General features: G+C 41.3%; 1 protein-coding gene across 2 annotated transcripts in view; it reads left to right on the plus strand.

The window, feature by feature from the left end:
* Positions 1-1,331: 1,331 nt before the first annotated feature.
* MPP7 (MAGUK p55 scaffold protein 7) overlaps positions 1,332-19,547 on the plus strand; it is a 235,597-nt gene continuing 217,381 nt past the window's right edge. The window contains exon 1 of one of the 2 annotated variants that reach the window (XM_072412676.1): positions 1,332-1,468. The gene's annotated coding sequence lies outside the window, so the exon portion shown is untranslated. Of the gene's footprint in view, positions 1,469-2,717; positions 2,805-19,547 lie in introns of those variants that run through there. The other variant, XM_072412677.1, reaches the window with a different exon arrangement.

Raw genomic sequence — 19,547 nt, forward strand, 5'->3', positions numbered from 1 at the left:
GAAGGATGTTGGATGATTGTCGTTTGAAAGAATCTTTCATGATTGTTTCGAGTGACAGATGAATGTTCCATGGAGAGGGGGAAGGATGAGTGAGCGGCACCCTGCTCCTCCATGGTAGGGCACAGTGGTTAGACACTTTGGATTAGGGACTGCCATTTGGTAAAACAAACACACACACGCACACACACACACGCACGCACGCACACACACACGCACGCGCGCCCGCGCGCCAATACTTTGGGTTTCTTCGGATGCAGCATGTCTTATCCAGGTCAGACCTGCTTTAAGATCGAGCAATTGTCACCCTTGTGTAGGCTGTGCAGGGATCTCACAGGGGGTGTGGTTATCAGTATCAATACTGCTGATTGGTTCACAAGCTTGTCAATCAGCACCTGGCCCACCCACTTATTCCTAGTCAGACAGCACTAAACTCCTCCCTGATCTGCAGTATCTGGAAGGGGGAGCGTGTGAAACACTAAAGCAGAATTTTTCCTGTTTAGCAAAGTGTACATTGGAAAGATGATGGCTAACAATCAGCTAAGAATCCTTTATGCTGTAAATGAGACAGAATGAATCTGATTTACTAAAGCTCTACAAGACAATAGACTATCATGCGAAAACCTGGGTGATCCAGCAAACCTGGGCTGGATCTGGTCCTGGAATAAAAACCTTTGCCAACAGCACATGATTTTTAAGAAATCCATTCCAAGTTTGCTAGATTACCCAGGTTCACCCATGATAGTCTATCCTTTCCTTTCTTGGGTAGCTTTAATAATCAGATGCACCGTGTCTGTTCTGCAATATAAAATCCCCCACCCTCCCAAATTACAGAATGTACATTTTTATGTCCTGATTCACTGACAATTGTGCATCATTAATATTATTAAACAGGATATATATATAGCGCCAACATATTACGCAGCGCTGTACATGAAATCATATTGAATAAAAATAAATCTGTAGAATATTTCATGCAATAGTTTTGATTTAAAAAATAAATGTATGTGTAAGGGCAGCTAGTATAAGTACCTGAATGCGACTTGATGAACAAAAATATATTAAAATATATAATAAACTTTCTATAGTGGGTGTTCAGTAATCTGCCTAGAGTGCAGCTGTATAGGTCACACACACTGAAAAAAGTCAGCCTTGTTGTTATCTCCCCCCCTTCCACCAAACACGCCCCGGGCACGACCGACAGGTGCACCACGAGGGACCAGGAGAGCCAACTAGTGACGTCACCGCACCGTCTGGCAGAGGGCGTGGCTATCCAGAGAAAGAGAATCCCGAGCAAGAGGGCGTGTCCAGGCAGGAAAAGCCAGTGTGGGCGGTGATGGCGCGCGGTGGGCGTGTCTAGATCAGGCAGAGGGAGTGACGCAGCGTGTTCTGGCCACGCCCTCGCCTCCGTACTCTATCGCTGCGGGATCCGGGATTGTGCTGCGCGCGGATCGGTATCCTCAATGCTCCGGTAAGTGCTTGCTAAAAGGTTGCCGTGTCCCCACCTACCGGGTGTGTGTGTGGGAGGCGGGGCGCCCCAGGCGGTGACAGGTTCCTGGCCCCGGGGATGGAGGTGAGAGATCAGGGCAGGATCATGTTTGCTGGGTGTCAGCAGATTGTCATCTGAGCCCTGCACGGGTCACCCCCGGCTCGGTATCTGCAGACACTGCGCCTACTCATTACCGGAGCTTTGCATTGTTTACTGTGCACGGACAATTCTTACTGGGTCTCCACATGGACCTGTACATGTATCTCTGTATTAAATTATATTGTACATGTATCTCTATATTATATTTATATTATGTTAGATTGTACATTTATTTTTATATTATATTATATTGTACGTTTATTTCTTTTATCAGCTTGCTCACAGGTGCATGTAGATTTGTGTGCTTCATATATTCAGGACATTTATTATGATTCCAGGACTGTATTATTATTATAATCAATAAGGATTTTTATAGCGCCAACATATTACACAGCGCTGTACAATAAATAGGGTTTAAATGACAGACAGATACAAACAGTGACACAGGAGGAGGAGACCCTGCCCCGAAGAGCTTACAATCTAGGAGGTGCATCTATACCCCAAATATAACAATCAGTTATCTGCTTGGTTCATATAAATATATAGAATGAAAATATATACATGTGACACAATAAAAAGACACATGGGAATAAAAATAAAACAGGGAATCTGACATTCCCTCGTGGGAATCTTCCAGCTCTGTGTGTTTCAATGGTAGTAAATGATTCCCACCAGGAAAGATTTAAGGGAATGTCAGATTCACTGCTTTATAAATTAGGCTCATGGATTATATATATATATATATATATATATATATAATAGCCTTTCTCAACTTTAACATGGCGGAAGCCTTATAATAAATTTCAGCACCCTGCTATAATTAAATCCTGGGCCGTTCATTTCTATCTGGATTTATATGTATAAAAGCGGTACATTTTAATTTATTTTACATCGTAGGCCTGTAATTCTTTGGCATAATTTACCGAATAATGTCAGATATTTAATAAATTAATAATAAACTCTAAATATAAAACACAAAAATCTTTTAAAACAAGGGTGCATAAATAAATAAAAAATATATATATAATGTTTACTTTGTATTGGATTCAATACAGGTATTTTGTATTGAATCCGATAAAAAATAATTTGAAATTCCTGCACGCACAGGGAACTCCCGGGGAAGGTCAGTTCATTCGCTAGGGGACAGATCGGAGGAGGAGGACGTGGCCCGAGGACGGGCATGGACAGCCAGGACACTGGAGGACGCCGATGGGAGCAGGTAAGTGTTTAGTTTTTATGTTTTTAGCTCCCCCAATTGTGGCTCAGGGTTACCACTTTCAGCATGTTTTTTTTGCCCCGAGCCACACTTGGGATTACCTCTCAGGGGGTTAATATACCCACAGCTCACAGTACATTAGTGTGATGGTCAGTGGGAAGAATGTCACCCTTACAGATATCCAGGAAGATTATTGGTGGCACTTAAAGTGGACCTATTATGACATTTTCTACATTATATAAATGGGTGGCTATATATATATATATATAATTTTTTTTTTTTTAATTTTTCGGGATGGACCCCTATCTTTTTTAGGAAACCCTCAGGCTCATGGGATGCATATGTCACATATCCAATGAGGCTTCAGGCTTGTCTTTCTGCTCATGCCTGATCTTGCTGGAAAGAAGAAAAAATCTGGGACGGAGCCGGACCAATTGCAATCGTATTGTAGAGGGATGGAGGGCTGTACAATATTTCACTTTCCTTTACTGGTGAAAACCCATCAATCTTTCCACAGAGTTCAGTTGGTCCTGCACCACCCGCGCTTCTTCCTTGATTTCAGGACGGACATAACAGCGGGCACGGCCATCTTTTTTCTTCTTCTGGGTTCTGCTCATGTCACCCGATCTCGCACTGCGCCGGCACAAGTTTGGTTGACGTATCTTCCAGAAAATACATTAAAAAAAATGACGATCTTACTGCGCATGTGTGAGATGAGCACTTTTTTTTTCATTCTAAGATGACGCATGCCCAATTTCAGGCATGCGCAGAAGGAGCAGCACAAGGCCTGACATGTCATATCCCAGGAGGCTGTGGGTTTCCCCTTTAGTCTTAACCAGGTAAGGATGGAAAAGAAAAATGGAATGGATAGAAAAAAAAGCAACACACATATACACTATATTGATGTGTTAGCTATCCTTTTATATAATGGTAAAAATTTGTTGACAGGTCCACTTTAAACTGACTTGAGAAGTACAAACTGCTCATTGCTCAAGGAACCCCCAGCAACCTCTGGAGGAACCCTGGCTGAGATACCCTGGCATATCGTGTAGATTGTGTGTGGGTTCCCTGGTTCTGTTTATTTTGCACACTCTTTAATAAATCATCATATTATGCTGCAGTTTCAAAAATGATTTGCTGTCATCCCCCACATGGCATTTTATTCTTACAATCTACATGACACGTCTATCACCCTTTATTATACATTTTCTATGACCGCCTTCTGCTGTCTCCCTTGTGTTCTCCCTCCATGAATAGCGCATTCATTTCCATATCACTCACATCTGCAGTAGCACTGTACAGCTCCCTTATTCATATGTCATCTGACTGGGGTGTAATTGAGTTTTTGCACTGATTGCAGTCACACAGATTGATTTTATTTAATAACGCTGTGCAGGGATATGGGGGATGACATGACAACCAATCAGATGTTTTAGATGAGCATAGAACAAGGGAAAGTGAACTTTGATTGGCTGAGATGGGTTTATGCTTCTTCTGTTCTTAACCTTGTTGTATAAGTTTTGTGATGATGAAGATTATGAAGAAGAACATGAATCTTGTTGATGAATTTATCACACACAGATATATAGCTTCTTCCTTGTCATTTCTCGCGAAGAATTGTCCAGTTTATGTGTAATTTTTTTTAAAATCTATGATTACTATGGTGTTCTATCTATAGTAATCTTTTATTGATTTCTTTTCATCGGTGTTGTCTACACGAACAAGATTTCATCAGTCAAACAGCAACTTTCACCAAATGGCCTAATAATAGACCCTGCACAGGGGTGGGAAAGTTGTCCTGTCTGTGTTGCCCATTGGGGCTAATTCTATTTTAATTTTCTTCCTTTAGGTTGAGCTGACAATGAAATGAGAAATCTTAACACAGTCAGTTCTTATTTCAGATAATATTTGGAACCTTATGCATGATAGGTGGGTTGTCATTTGCAGGATATTAGCTTAGTCCTCCATTGATTGGCTGTGTCCTATAGGCTGTATAAGTAACGTTGTCTTTTTCGCTGGTGATGATGACTTCCAATGACCTTCCCATTCAGACTCGTGCTGCAGTTATAATAAACCTGACTGCAGATCGGTGCTGAGAATGAGAATAGAATATGTGAGGTCACAGTGATGGCATATAATGGGCACTGCCAGTGATTGTACATCTGTATGCAACCTGCAATATATATATTGGCCAGGGGGTAAATTGAGTGACTGAGCTGAATTTTTTTGATTTTGATTGGGCACAGCAATAAAAACTTGACAGATACTCCAACTCTTCCCCATTCTTCTAAACTGAAAGCTTGCCTTTACATGCAGTATAAAGTAATTTTATTCTATATTCTATTCCTGCTGTATTTGGCCTGTGTAACACAGGACTGGTGATTGGCGATTATTTTATCCTCACCTAGGCACTGCGGAAGATGGGGGTAAGGTAAATATAATTCTAACTTTACCTTTGTGACAATGTGTCCCTAAGAAATGCAGGGGAAGTGTTAAATGTTCCAGGTAAAGAGAGAATTATTAGGTTTGGTTAGGTTTCCTAGAAAAGAAACCAAGTTCTATAGGGCCCTGGAGCCGGCCAAGGCAGTGAAAGGGTTGGTTCCATAGCCCAACCCAATCCTGATTTGGCTTATATTCACCTGTACTCAGGTGCAAGGGGGGAGTGTGATCAGTCAGAGGCTGGAGTGTGATGAGAAGGCAGCCAGAGGGTTCCAGGCTGAGAAGGCAGCCAGAGGGTTCCAGGCTGAGAAGGCAGCCAGAGGGTTCCAGGCTGAGAAGGCAGCCAGAGGGTTCCAGGCTGAGAAGGGAGCCAGAGTCTGTTCCAGGCTGCAGGAAAAGGGGACAGAGCTCCAGGAAAGCCAGTGGGCAAACAAGACTTAAACTGTGAGTGAACAAAGGTGATATAGAGTATGTTCGAAAGAGGGGGCTTGCAGTGAGGTAGCCAGATGCCCAGCCGGGCTACTGTTTATTATTTTGTTGTAAATTTGTAGAGTGTGCTGTAACACTTGACTAAAGAAATAAATACTGCTGTTATTTTGGACTTTTGGAGTCTGCTGCCTATTATCTGCCCGTAAGCATCCCGTTGCCATGAGCAATCCCCAGTAATATACCACACGTTTTATAACTTTACTTCCCATTTGTGTGGAGACTCCGGATCATAGTGGGTTTGCTGAAACACTTTAGATCATCGGCAGATGCCATTGCTTATCCTGCAGCCTCGTTCAGTCACTTCCTATCTATATTACATTTGTTTCAGTGGCATCCATTAATCATTATATAAGACTGGAAACCCGGTATGGCATTGCTGCAGATAACCTGCACACTTGTGACATAGTTGTCACCCTGTGTACTCACCAGGTATTCTATTAATGAGAGCTGCATATTTAGAATTGCTAATTTTCATAGCTTTTTTAGGATTTCAATAAATAAGTCTAGGTCTACTTAAACCCCTGGATTACCCTTTAGTATAGATGATGCCTGAATCAGCTTGATGCCTTGTGGAAAGTTTGGTAAGGAGTTCTTCTTTAAAACCACCTTACCAAATACACAAAGGGCATGGAGAATGTCATTCCAAAAACATGCAGTTAGGTTAATGGTTTTACCCCCAAAACTGACCTTAGACTTTAATAAAGACATATGACTATGGTAGGGACATTAGATTGTGAGCTCCTTTGAGGGACAGCTAGTGACATGACAATGGGCTTTGTACAGCGCTGCTTAATATGATGGCACTATATAAATACTGTGTAATTATAATAATAAATATCAATGCCATGGGTGGCAGCACAGGAGCATCACATGCAGCAGGCTTTTGGCTGCCAGATTTACCATTATACTATTTCCCTTGTTTCCCTCCTTTACAGAGTGTTACATACTGCATGCAGTCATACGTTCATCTCCTTCCCAGCATGGAGCTTGTAATCAATACTGTCTTATTGTGCAGGGCTGATTTTCCTAAGGTGTCAGCCAAGCTGCGAGTATATTTTTGGGTTTTTAGAGAAAATCACAGAACCTTGAGAATACCCATAAGATCATGGAAAGAACATCAATGTAGATAGTGTACCCTGTGGGATGTATAGTGTATCTAAACCCAAGAGCAAAAATTTATAGCATCTTAGACTTGGTGGCTGCATTAGTTTTCTATTTACTGGATTTTTCCCCTTTATTTCCATCTGGAGTATTCTCTTACCATAGTGTATGAAGGAGGAGCTATCCTAGGACAAGAAGTCTTAAGCTACGTACACACGTCAGATTTTTATCGCCCGATAATCGGCATCGGCCAATTATCGGGCGAAAATCTTCCTGCCGGATCCACAGACGATGGACGACAGCCGATCGTAATGAAAGGGAAGGGGAGAGCGCGCAGCAGGGTGCCGCTCCGTCGCTCTCCCCCTCCCCTCTCCATAGAGCATGAACGGTGCTGTATGTACAGCATCGTTCATGCATCTTGCAGCACCTTGTCGTTGGAAAGGATCGTGAAAGATCCTTTCCAACGACAAAAATTGCAAGTGTGTACGCAGCTTCAGACCTGAAGAACAGTCCTCCTTTTCCACTCATTTATCTACCATAGAGGTGATCTGTTCTGTAGTTTACAAAAGTGACTTGAAATAATACTAATAATTGAATAATTGAAAATTGAATAATACTGACTGATAGCCGTTGGCAGATTACAGTTACATTTTTGCACTTATCAAACAGATTTGATCTTTCAGGGGGTATATATAACAAACCCAAACCACCTACTGCACCCAGCTCTGGCTAATCATTATCATTATTTGTTAGAAATCTAACAGAAAGCCCAAAATACTTACCTAAACCACTGTCAATATGACACACAAGGGCTTCTTTTTTTATTGTTTTATTAAACAGGATTTATATAGGCCCAACAAATTTACGCAGCGCTGTACAATAAATAGGGGTTGCAAATGACAGACAGTGACACAGGAGGAGGGGAGGACCCTGCAGCTTACAATCTAGGAGGTGGGGGAAGTCGTTGGTTTACTTAATAGGGTCGGGTCCACTTAGCAGTGCCCATGTTGCTTGCTATATATGTGGATGCTGTCCATTCACCATTAAATAAAAGTGACCATCACAGAAAGGGGCAGTGGAACGCCGGGGAAATATGGCTCAAAATCTGGCGCTTTTGATTATCTGTTTCTAATTATTACTCAATGGCACTGCCACTTCTTCAGCGGCAAGGCAGCAAAGGAAAAGTGAGCATTTGTTGCCACTAAAGAGAACCTGTTGTTATGCCCTGCACATACAAAAAATAGTTTGCTAAAAGAGCTGGAGAAGCATCTGCTATTTTATGTTTAATAATTAAATTTGTTTTCTGATTCCATTTCCTATGTGCTGTTTCCATGTGTATAAATAATGTATCTGTGGCATATATGAGAAGAGTGCCCAGTGTGCACCTCTCTCAGCTTTGTATACTCGGGATGATGCATTTTTTTGCACTGTCCTCTGTGTTGTTGTTACATTTTTGTGACTTGTTCCTTGTCAGATGTTAATTCTTGGGCAGGAAATATTGTTTAAAACTCCCAGAGAAAATTCATTCCATGGCTGTGTGATTTGTCCTTGAGTCCTTCTATATCTCCGGCTGGAATGAGGGAATGCACCTGGAACCAGCGGGTGATGGATTGATAAGTGTACCGGAGGCTGGACTTGTTTTGTATTTCAAAGACGCCAAAGACAGCCGATGACCTTCCAACTGCAGGGGCTGACTTCCACCTTTGTTCTGATAATTATTACTGCACGGGGCTTCAAAATGAGAAATCAAAATTATTGGGAAACTAAAAATCAAAGATCAGTCAGTCCTAATGCTAAATGCACAAAGCCATTTTACCACAATAATAAGGTTTTTTTTATTTATAAAAAAAAGGCACTTACCTTTCCTTGTGCAGAGCCCTTAATCCATCCATATCTGGCTTCCACCCGGTCCTGGATTCTGTCTTCATCCCGGCACAGAGGAACCCCTGGGCATCACTATCTTCTTTCTTTTTCTTCTGGATTCTTACATCACCTGATATTGCACTGCATAGGCACGAGATAGGGTACGCTTTAAAGCTGAACTCTAGAAAAAAAAATGCCCCTGCTTACGAGGGTTAGATGTTTAGGTCTGGGTGACCATAAAATTTACTTTTACTTGCCTAACACCTTGCTTTTTCCATGGTCCCTTGGTGCCTTCTGGTAAAGTCCAATAGTCCCATAGGGGATTATGTTGGTGTCTGTAGTGCTTTAAAGAAGATGCATTCTCCCTAGCCCCTTTCAGCCAGGTGAACAACCCGGCACTTTTCAGTAACCGCCCGGCTGTGTTTGGGTTGTTACTGATGAGTCACAATACAGAAGCTGCAACTCGCCTACAATTTCTTCCATCCCAGCTTAAAAAAAATATCTGGGTTGAGCATTGTGTGTGTGTATGTATATGTGTGTATATATAAATTAGTATTTCTTTTTCTTTTTAATCGCTTGTTATCTCTAAAAAGTCCTAGTTAACTCCCCTTTATATAGATGCAAACTAAAAATGAATTTTGTAATATAATTTTAAGTTTCATTTTATATGATAAAATATTCCCTGCTGATCCTGTCATGATGGCCTGTCTTCAGGCACTGCTTGTTTTGGGATCACAGTGCTCTGCCCCTGAATTGTTACCCTGTGTTGGCTCCATGTTACATTCTTTCCCAATGGAGTTTACAAGCGGCCATGCCAACGTACATTGCACAAGCATACTTCACTGTTGTTACTATCAGGAGACCCAGCTGAAAAATGGCTTTCTGCCATCGCTGGGGAGTACACCTCACATGACAGGTAGTGACTGCAAAAAGATTTCACAAGATCAGGAGCACTGATATTCAGGTTGGAAATGGAAAAAAAAAATTTAAAAGGTAAAAGGAACTATAGCAGGTCTTCCAGATACACAATGCTTTAATAATCATCCAGCTTTTTTAACCTTTAATATATCCCTAAATGATCCACAGTAGGGCTTCTTTCTATGACATTTACTGGTGATTCACCCCTGTAGCCTGTGCCTATTATAGCCTCAAGCTGTTGTTGGCTTTTCGGACCTGTGAGGACCTTTAACCAGTTTGAAGTGTCCAGCTCACCAGGCATAACTTAGTTACCAAAAGAAGGACCGTCTGTGCATTTCAGAAGAAAATAAAAAAGTATGTGCATCATGGATTGGCCCGTTTTAGTATTTTTTAAATAAATGTTGTTGGGGTAATTACCTAAAGGTGGATGGGGTAAACCTTATTTGGAGTTTGCCTAAAGTTCAGCTTTAATACGAAAAAAAGTACAATTTAACATTCGTTCATTCAAATGCCACACATTTACAACCTCTTACATTCAGTGGTTTGTCCATGATATGATGATGATCTGTAAAACACTAAATAACATTCATACACTGAAACAGACTTTGGTTTTATATTTCATTTTTTTTTTTTAGCAGTTGGCAATTTCTTTAAACTGGCGCAGTATTCAATAGCTACCCATATTAAAGATTCCAGGATGTAGGAGATTAGACCCGGTTCTTCTGGATTTTGCCAAAGTTCCATTTATAAATAAATAAACAGTGGGCTCATTAACTGATCTGCTGATATTTGGGATCTGACAGGGCACAGCAGGGAGGGTTCCGTATTGAAAGCCGGCGTTTCCATTGTTTTCTTAAGCAAATTTTATGATAACAATTATGCTGCGATCAGACGTTGTTATTGTTTGACTGTCTGGATGTGATTTATCCATTGGAGTGGTGTGTTGGCAGACTTTGCTGCTTTACCGGGCAGACCAGTGTGCTAATAGCTTCTTGCAGGTCATGCCAGTGTTGTGTGTGTGCCCTTGAGTAGCTGCTGAATATGATTCAGTGGCTGCCGGAGGCAAAGTAAAAACAGATCTTTCTATTCCGGAAAATAGAAATCATTGATACCATGACTTTGTCTTCATACTTGATTTAATTTTTATTTATTGAAGTGTACCTTTGCTCTGTTTTAAACTATTGCCACCTTCCAGGGTTTCTACTCAGGGGCCTTATTACTTTTCACATTCTCCTGACCATGTCCTTACCATTGGGTCAGTCATTGGACAATAAATTGGCATTGGTTTATATCATGTAGTGGATGCAATGTTGTTTTTAGGCAAGATTTATCATTTTAAAAGTTAGAATAGAGTACATTTTTTTAAAGCCAATCTTTTGTCAAAAATTGATAGCCTGACCATATGATGCAGTACTCTTCCCAGAATTTGTTTAGGCTTGGTTGGCTGTAGGCAGGTGGTGGCCTTTGTATTGTGATCCAACTTTCCAATACTCTCCCAAAAACATCCAGGTGATTACTGAAAAGTGCAGGGTGGTGCACCCAGCTAAAAGGGACTGGGGAGGACACTGGACTGCTATAAATATAGTTTGCCAAGGAGCAAGCATGCAATCTTTAGTATCTTGCAAAACATAAATCACCATCAGTGATCAGTTTCCACACAGTTGGAAAAAATAGCTCCTCATGGTGTAAGCTAAACAACGACTTTGGCTATGTACACACATGCAATAATTGTTCCTTTCCAATGACAAACGACTGCACTATGCATGAAGCACCATTCTGCTCTATGGAGGGGGGAGAGCAATGGAGTGCACCATGCTGTGCTCTCTCTCCTTCACCTTCATTGTTCCTCGTCCATGGATCTACCAGGAGAGTCATTGGGCTGTACACGCGCCAGATTCTCGTCCGATATCAGCCCTGAGGTGATTATCGGATGAGAATCGTCTGACGCGTGTACGTAGCCTAAGGGTAATATAAGTATTAGAACCTTTTGATTTGTTTTGCTAATCTCCATCTATATAACAACTTACCTCCCATCTTAGTTTAACAAATTGCTGGCATAAAATAAAACTAAATCCATTGTTACATGACACCCAAGCCCCAGTTCTTTTCCTGCACTATGTTTGCTGTAAATGGTCTCTTCATGTCATTGTCTGTATGACATGAACACTTTTTAATTGGCTGTCCAACAGTGGGTTCCAGTCATGATACAGAAGAGGGTGTACAGGTGATGGTATCATCGTGAAGGTACTATCTGTAAATGTATATGCTCACTTTTCCATTAGCCCTTATATTGAAATGCTGTTGGTTTACTTCTACCCTGGCAGCAGTAGGATTTGCACAGTTGTGGTTGTATAGAATACCTATTTCTGCAAGCTCATAGTTTTCTGTGGGGGAAATCACATAATGGTGGCAACTGAAATGGTGAACATAGAGTTTAATCTGTTAAAGTGGACACCAGGAGGTAGGGGGTTTTTGACAGATGCACAGACACATGCAAAGTCTCATTTACCAAAAAAAACATTCCCTGGCTCCTGGTGGCTTTTTGCTTTTTCCAACACTGCATGGTGCATGTCCCTTCCAGTATAGAGCCAGATACCAGGGTGTAAATGTAATTCCCTCCAGGGTCTTAAGAGGATCACCATGGACCCGAAAATTGGCAGCTAAGATGGCAGCATTGGGTGCTATAGTGATAACTGGATCCTTCATCAGTCATTGACATTAAGGCAAAACTCACCAACACCTGTGAGTATTAAGGTCCATTTGAAAGAACATACTTTGAGTAACAGTGATCCAGTGGTGATCACACAAGCACTTTAACACCAAGACAGCATACTGATCCACGAACGACGTTGGGAGGGGGAAGAATGAGTGAGCGGCTTTAAGGTGCACTCTCCTCCCTTCATTTGTATTGCAGTTGTTCACCTTCAGTTGTTCAGGACGGATCCATGATTGACATCAGGAGACCTCTGTACAAATGTCAGATTCTCGCCCAAAACAAGCTCGACTTTTTGGGTCTTTTTTCGGAATCATCTAATGTGTACATAGTTAACTCAAAATGCACACTGAAAAATAAATTTATTCTGTAAATTTTAGTAGTAGGCTGGAGTAGGCTTATTAACCTGTTGAACAATTGTATTTTAAAGTTGCTTTTTAACCACATTTATTACTAAATTATCTCTGGAGACGCTTGGATCGGTCATATGATGTAAGAAAATACTGTAATGTATTGTGTAAACTTTTCCATTACTGTCCCTGGGGTCAGCCACCTGGCTGTGTACATTCCCATAGCTATTGCTGATTTCCTCCTGCCATGGTTTGTTTGTAATGTCAGGACTTTCTAATCATTACTCCACATTCTTCTGTTTTTCTGAGGACGTCGCTGTTTTATTATTTCTTCCATGATTGTTTTTCTTTGGAAAGTTGCCTTGGGCACTGTCTATCTCTCACATGCCAGCACTGAGTCTAAACTGCTTTACTTCACATTCAGGGCCCTCTGTTTCGGTAGATATTGATCTGGTACCATCCAACTTGAAGAGATAACACAGCATGAAAAGATAATTAGTGTGGACTAGTATCTGAAATACCGCTTGTAGCACGAGTACATTCTGAAACGTGGATTTCTAAGCTGTGTTTAAATGACATTGAAGATTGGGGTCAATTATTATGTTATCTATTGCAGTAGTAGCTGCTTCTAAGTCTGAGGTGGACAGGCAGAATAATAGAATAAAGACATTTAAAATTGTTTTATATCTAAACTATGTTGTTCCTAAAAAGTGTTCAAAACGTTCCTCTAAAATACTTATACCCTTTCTTGAGAAGTGTACATCCTTAATGCCTATGGCTACATTGCATGCTCCATTTAGAATGTCTTCATTTGTAGCCACCCCATTGTTCTGTAGAGAGCCGAGACCACAAGTGTAAAAACCTACATCCATGATACGCAATGCAAGGAACCAAGGAAGCTTACTTTGTAAAAGCTCTACAGCCTTCTAGTGTGCAGCCAGAAAACTACCAGCAGCATGTATATGGATTGATTGCATAGAAGCAAGAACATTTTTTAATAAAATATATTACTCAAATATAATTGTGTGCTTCTTGCTTGATTATTGTGAGGACTGTGACTTTAGATTTCCTTTACTTGTTTTTACTTCTTTGATATATGCTACAGGTTAAAGAGGACATGAACTGTGGAAGCTGTGGTCTAAAAAAAAAAAGAGAACAAAAAGACTTGCTAGTTTGATCTTTAGCAGCCTTTTTCATTCCTTTTAACCCTGAGAAACCTATACAAAAATTTTCAGGTCTCAGGGAACCCTACCTAAACCATTTTATTGGGGGTCAATGGGAAAAAGCCTCATAAATTAGAGGCCAGTGGAAAGATTACCTCTCTACAGTGTTGACTAGAATAACACTTTTTTTAAACAATCAAAAACCTGCAACTCTACCACAAGCTAGCTCTTTAGGGTGGTGTTGACTCCAATACTATGCGGGCATCATCAAATAGAAGTTTGAGGTACCCCTAGCTGGAGGAGCCCTGAAGTAATACATAACCCGGATTAAAAATGACTGCTCTATAGGCTTCCTTTAGCCCATCGATTCCTCAATAATGTCTTACCCTGTCATGTTCTGCACTGTGTGCCTTAGTAGATCGTAGATGAGCATCTCCTTTTAATGATTGGTGATCTAGTGATTAGTGGCAGATCAATGTAATAAAAAATAGAGGTAGGGAGTTCCTTGCACTACAAGTTGTTAGACACAAGTTCCCCTCCATCAAGGAGAATAAGGAGCAGCACTGTTCTATATATTCTATTTAAGATGGCAGATCCCTACTTTTTGAGCTATGTCCACTTAATAACGACAGCTTGTAGTATCCATCAGAAGTTTGTGCAACAATGCTGGACAAAATTGCTAAAGCAGATAAGCATCCATTCTGCAGGCTGATCCACCACATTTTCTAAAATTATGATCATATGGCTGGGATGTGACTAGCTCCCGCAGATATATTTTTAGCACTTTTACTACTTATTGTTTATTATCTCTAGCAAGGCTCTTAGCTAATATCTGAAGACCCCCTCCAGGGAAAATTGAGCCTACTTTCTGGATTTTGCTTTGCCATTTCTTGGCTCACATCAACAGATGCTCGAAGTTCCACTTTACTTGTCTTTTTATGTGACTTCTCCCTCTGGAGAATTCAGCAAATTATAGACGTCACTTATTGTCATCAGTGTACATCTTAGACGGAAAGAATAGATTGAAAATAATTCAGTTCTCCTTGGCGGTTTATTAAATCATCATGCGGTAAATCACATTATGTCGGCAGGGTCTGTCATTTGACAAATCAGTGCTGTGATTACTGCTTGGTTTTATTAATCATCTCTTCCTTTATTGGGCTTTGAAGAGGAGTAAAGAGACCCACAGATTATCTCTGCCTTACACCAATTTTAAATGACTAATATTAACTTGTATTTATATAGTGCTGACATATTATGTCATAGTCCAAAGGTACCTACATATTGGCACCGGCCAGGTGGACATGCATAGATGTTGCTATGTAGAGGTGTGTGTGTGAGGGGGATATTTATTGGCTGGGAAAGTTTTGGTCAGTTTATTCTTCTTCATGAAGGATTACAGACATCTAAAAGTGACTGTAAGTGGCCAGTTTAGGAGAAGGTTCCTCTAGGTACCTTAAAGTAGACTACTAAAAGTGTGAATATTTTAGAATTGCGGAGATCCCGCAAAGAATGATGAAGAATTGGTAAAGTGAGTAAAATGTGCAGAAGATGGGAGAGTAGGGAGCATGAGACTGCATGAGTATGGAGGCTACGACTACAGGCAAGGTATTGAAAAGAGGATTTAGGAGATTGTAATGTCGTATAGTATTGTCCGAAAAGGGGTTTAGGGCAGGGATGTACAAACTTTTTGCAAAGAGGGCCAGATTTGGTGAGGTGAAAATGTGTGGGGGCCGACCATTCAATACTTACTCAGGGTTAGTGTGGGCGTGGTCTGCGCGGGTCCCGCACAGCACACGCAGACCAGGGTGACGTGAGGAATTCTCTGTGCAGAGTCCGGTGTCACTGCGGCCCCTGTGCAGAGCTCGTTCTTGGAATCAGAGTGGGCATGGTCTGTGCAGCACACGCCCACTATAACATAGGAGATTCCCTGTGCACACATGGGGACTCCTGTCCACCGATCATGCCCGCCAAATAGTGTGCTGATAACTGCAAGTTGGTTGATCAACTTGAATGAAATATAAAATAGGATAGGTTTTTTGTATGTGTGTATTTTATACTGTGGTCAACAGTGCTGGCGGGCCGCATAATAATGATTTTATAACAGAGGCTGCGCCCGGTGCAAATCTGAACACGTGCCACAATTGGCCCCTGGGCCAGGCTTTGGACATGCCTGGTTTAGAGGGTATAGCAACAGATAATATGTGCATGAGATGAGTGTAGAGTGGGCAGATTGTGAGGTGGAGGGCATAATGGCAGGTAGCATGTGCAGAAGACGATTGTGGAGGGTTTATTGGCAGGGAATTTGGGTATATGGGCAGATAGTATGTGCAGATGAAGAGTTGGGAGGGTAATATTCAATAGGCAGTATGTAGAGAAGTATAAAACGGGCAATATATGTGTGGATGTGGAGTGCATAGGATATTATTACATGGAGAAGTGGTGGATGTAGACAATAGTAGACCCCTGTGCAAAACTAGCTTAAGTGCCCCAATGGTGTTCTTGTTGACTGAGGAGAATCCAGGGACTTCAGGCAGTGGCACACTTTGCATCCCCCTATGGCAGCCCCTGGCATAGAGTATGTGGATGAGAGAAGTACAGGGGATATGATAATAAGAAAGATGTGCAAGTGATAAGCATCCAAGGTATGACAGTGGGGCAATAAGCATTGCGTCTTCACAGCTTTATTTGTTCTGGTGACATGAAGAGATTTTTGATAGTAAAGCCAAAACTTTACACCGGTAACACAGGGTCCTATTGACTGCATTTTAACTCATTCCCCTATCTATCCAAAAACTGAGAATATTTGACTTTATACATTATTTTATATTGAGTAAACATAAACTGAACGGACAGTACTCCTCTGTTTTATACAGGCCTATCCATAGCAATGGATGTAGCAGTGTGGTCACTTTCAGGCAGAAAGAAAGTGGTGACCTTGCTGCATTTACCTGTCTATGCATTACTCTGATTGGAATTTAGCTTTAAATGTGTTATACACAAATTAAAACCCATCCAATGTAGAAGCAGTTGGAATTTAGATTACACTTATTACAGTTAGGAATTGCATCCATGGCTCCAGAGACCCAGACAGGTTCCCGAGTGATTTCTTGCAGAGAACATCTCCATTTCCATTAGCTGACTTATCACTAGACTGTCCTGACATATATTAGTACATTTGATGTTATCCAGATTCTTGCAGACTCCACTGCTAATGTATGTGAGAGGAGACACCTGAAAGGAAATAGACTACAGAGATTTGTGCCGACTTTAGAAGTTTTTTTTTCTGGGAAGTCTGGGAGGCTGCTGGTGAATGCAGAGACAGAGACAGATTTTACAGCAATTATAAAATGTACCGGCAACAAATATTATATAAATATATTTCCAATCTGTATCTTCTTTATTACAAGAAGTTTGACATTCTCAGGCAGCATTATTGTAACTTCCAGCACAGTGTGAGAATTTGGCGTGTACAGTGGTCACCCGACATCGTTCATAGATCCATCAGGACGGATCCATGAATGACCATGGTGAACCACAATAAAAGTCAGGGAGAGCCCAATGGGGTGCTGCTCGCCCGTTCTCCGTTCCTCTCATCATTTGTCACTCTCCATTGCTGGAAACGATTATGAAATATTGTTTTCAACTACAAAAATTGCACCTATGTATGCAGCCCTACTATCAAAGTGGCGGCTCGTCATGTTTTCTACCTTTCTGTATTGGTAGCTTTGTCGCCTTGCCCTGTGTACATGGTACAAAATTGTCAAGAATCTCTCTTGAAAGCATTTCCCCAGTCAGAGTGATTTACTAACACTGCAATAATAATCCCACAAAATATGGATTCTTTATACAAGAAGTCGTGTGTTTATCATGGACGCCTGGGACACGTTCTGCCAGTAATCCATATTACATTACATGGCTCGGAATGTTCATCTTTTTTTCCAATCGCATTAAGGCGTTCTTTGAAGTGGCTCATAAAAGACAAGAAACAAGGTCATTTATGGAATATTCAGGCTTGTATGTCTTTACACCCGCTGTGATGCTTGCCTGTTGTGCAGACGGAGAGTTACACAGAAGGCACATTTCCTACACAACAGACAACAATTCGCCACTGTTTGAGATTAGTGTCAATCTGAAGACAATGAGAAGTTCTTTGATTTTTTTTTTTTTTTTTATCTGGATCATTTGCCCCATCTGCCTTGGTGATCTGAGAGAAAGGAAAACAATTGTAAGTAATGGGGGTGGGGTATTCTAAATGACAGAACATCTGTCTGTGATTCGACACATTGATCAATTACATTTGGCATGTTCTAAGGTTTTCAAAAATTGGTCAAAAACTACGTAATCATTGCAGAAACAAGGATTAGAGCATGGCCATTGGTGATCTGCTATGTGATTTATTATATGTGAATAAAGAGACCCTGTCTCAGTGTTTACAGATTTTAAAGCTGACCCTTTTATACTTTCCTCTCCAGTGCTTCTGTACCACTCCTATCATGGTCACCAGTGCAAAAAACCCCGTGCTTCCATGGGTGATATGTCTTTTTCTGATAATGCAGTCATATAACAGAGTAGGCAATGTTGGCTCTCTAACCCCAAGGAATTGGTGATGGAGGAATGAGTGGCAGGAAATCACATCAGGAGCGGTAAGGATGAAGTTCTGGATCCTTAAAGCGGAAGTAAACAGAAAAAAAGCCCTCACCTTTACCTTTGTAGATCTGTCGACCCCTCTGAAAGTCGTGGATAGGGTCCCATGTCGTCCTGGTATTCTCCTTTGTCCAGGCGCTGAAGAAGCGCTGGGCGCGCACATCTTCTATTCCCTTCTTCATACATCACCCGATCTTGCACTGCACAGGTGCGAGATCAGGTGACATAGATGGGAAAAAAGAGTGCCAATCACACTGACATCTTCTATTCCCTTCTTCATACATCACCCGATCTTGCACTGCACAGGTGCGAGATCAGGTGACATAGATGGGAAAAAAGAGTGCCAATCACACTGGGCATGCATTGAAGAAAAAGCTCCTTCTCTCAGGCATGTGCAGAAGGACTAGCCAGAAGTCCCGTGTGATCCAATGCGTTTGTATATAGGGAGGTTCTGCGCTTCCATTTTGTCTTGATCACTGCGGCCCCCCTATCAAGTGAGGGGCCCTTTTTTTTAAAGACTAATCCCGTGCCCCCCAAAAAAGGTAAATTTTTACCTTCTAGAAAAGGGTTGTCCACTCGTACAAATTTGAGTTGGGGTCTGCTTTGAACAGACGCTGTCACTTGTCCCTGATTGGACATGTTAACAGTGTTGGCTATTTGTTACCAGATTGTAGGGTATATGATAGCATGATTTGCTGCTGTTTGAATTTGGTGTGTGTTTTGCAACACGATTATTAAAAGTGTCCTTTTACTATTCATTATTTCAGGACAGCAAGGTGGTCAGGGTTGTCATGATGGTGATGTGTGGTCAGGGTTTATGGTTCTTTGACCATTCTTTATTTCAGGACAGAAGTGTGGTCAGAGTTGTCACAATGGTGATGTAGAAGTTAAGGTGTAATGGTTCTTTGATCATTCTTTATTTCAGGACATTGTGGTGGTCAGAGTTGTCATGGTGGTGATGTGTGGTCAGGGTTTTCTTTAGTTCTGTCACCATTCATAAACACAGTAGGATGGTCAGAGCTGTCATGTTGGTTGATGTGTGGCCAAGGGCTTATCTTTTCCA

The sequence above is a fragment of the Pyxicephalus adspersus genome, chromosome 5, assembly GCF_032062135.1.
Source record: "Pyxicephalus adspersus chromosome 5, UCB_Pads_2.0, whole genome shotgun sequence".
Lineage (NCBI taxonomy): Eukaryota > Metazoa > Chordata > Amphibia > Anura > Pyxicephalidae > Pyxicephalus > Pyxicephalus adspersus.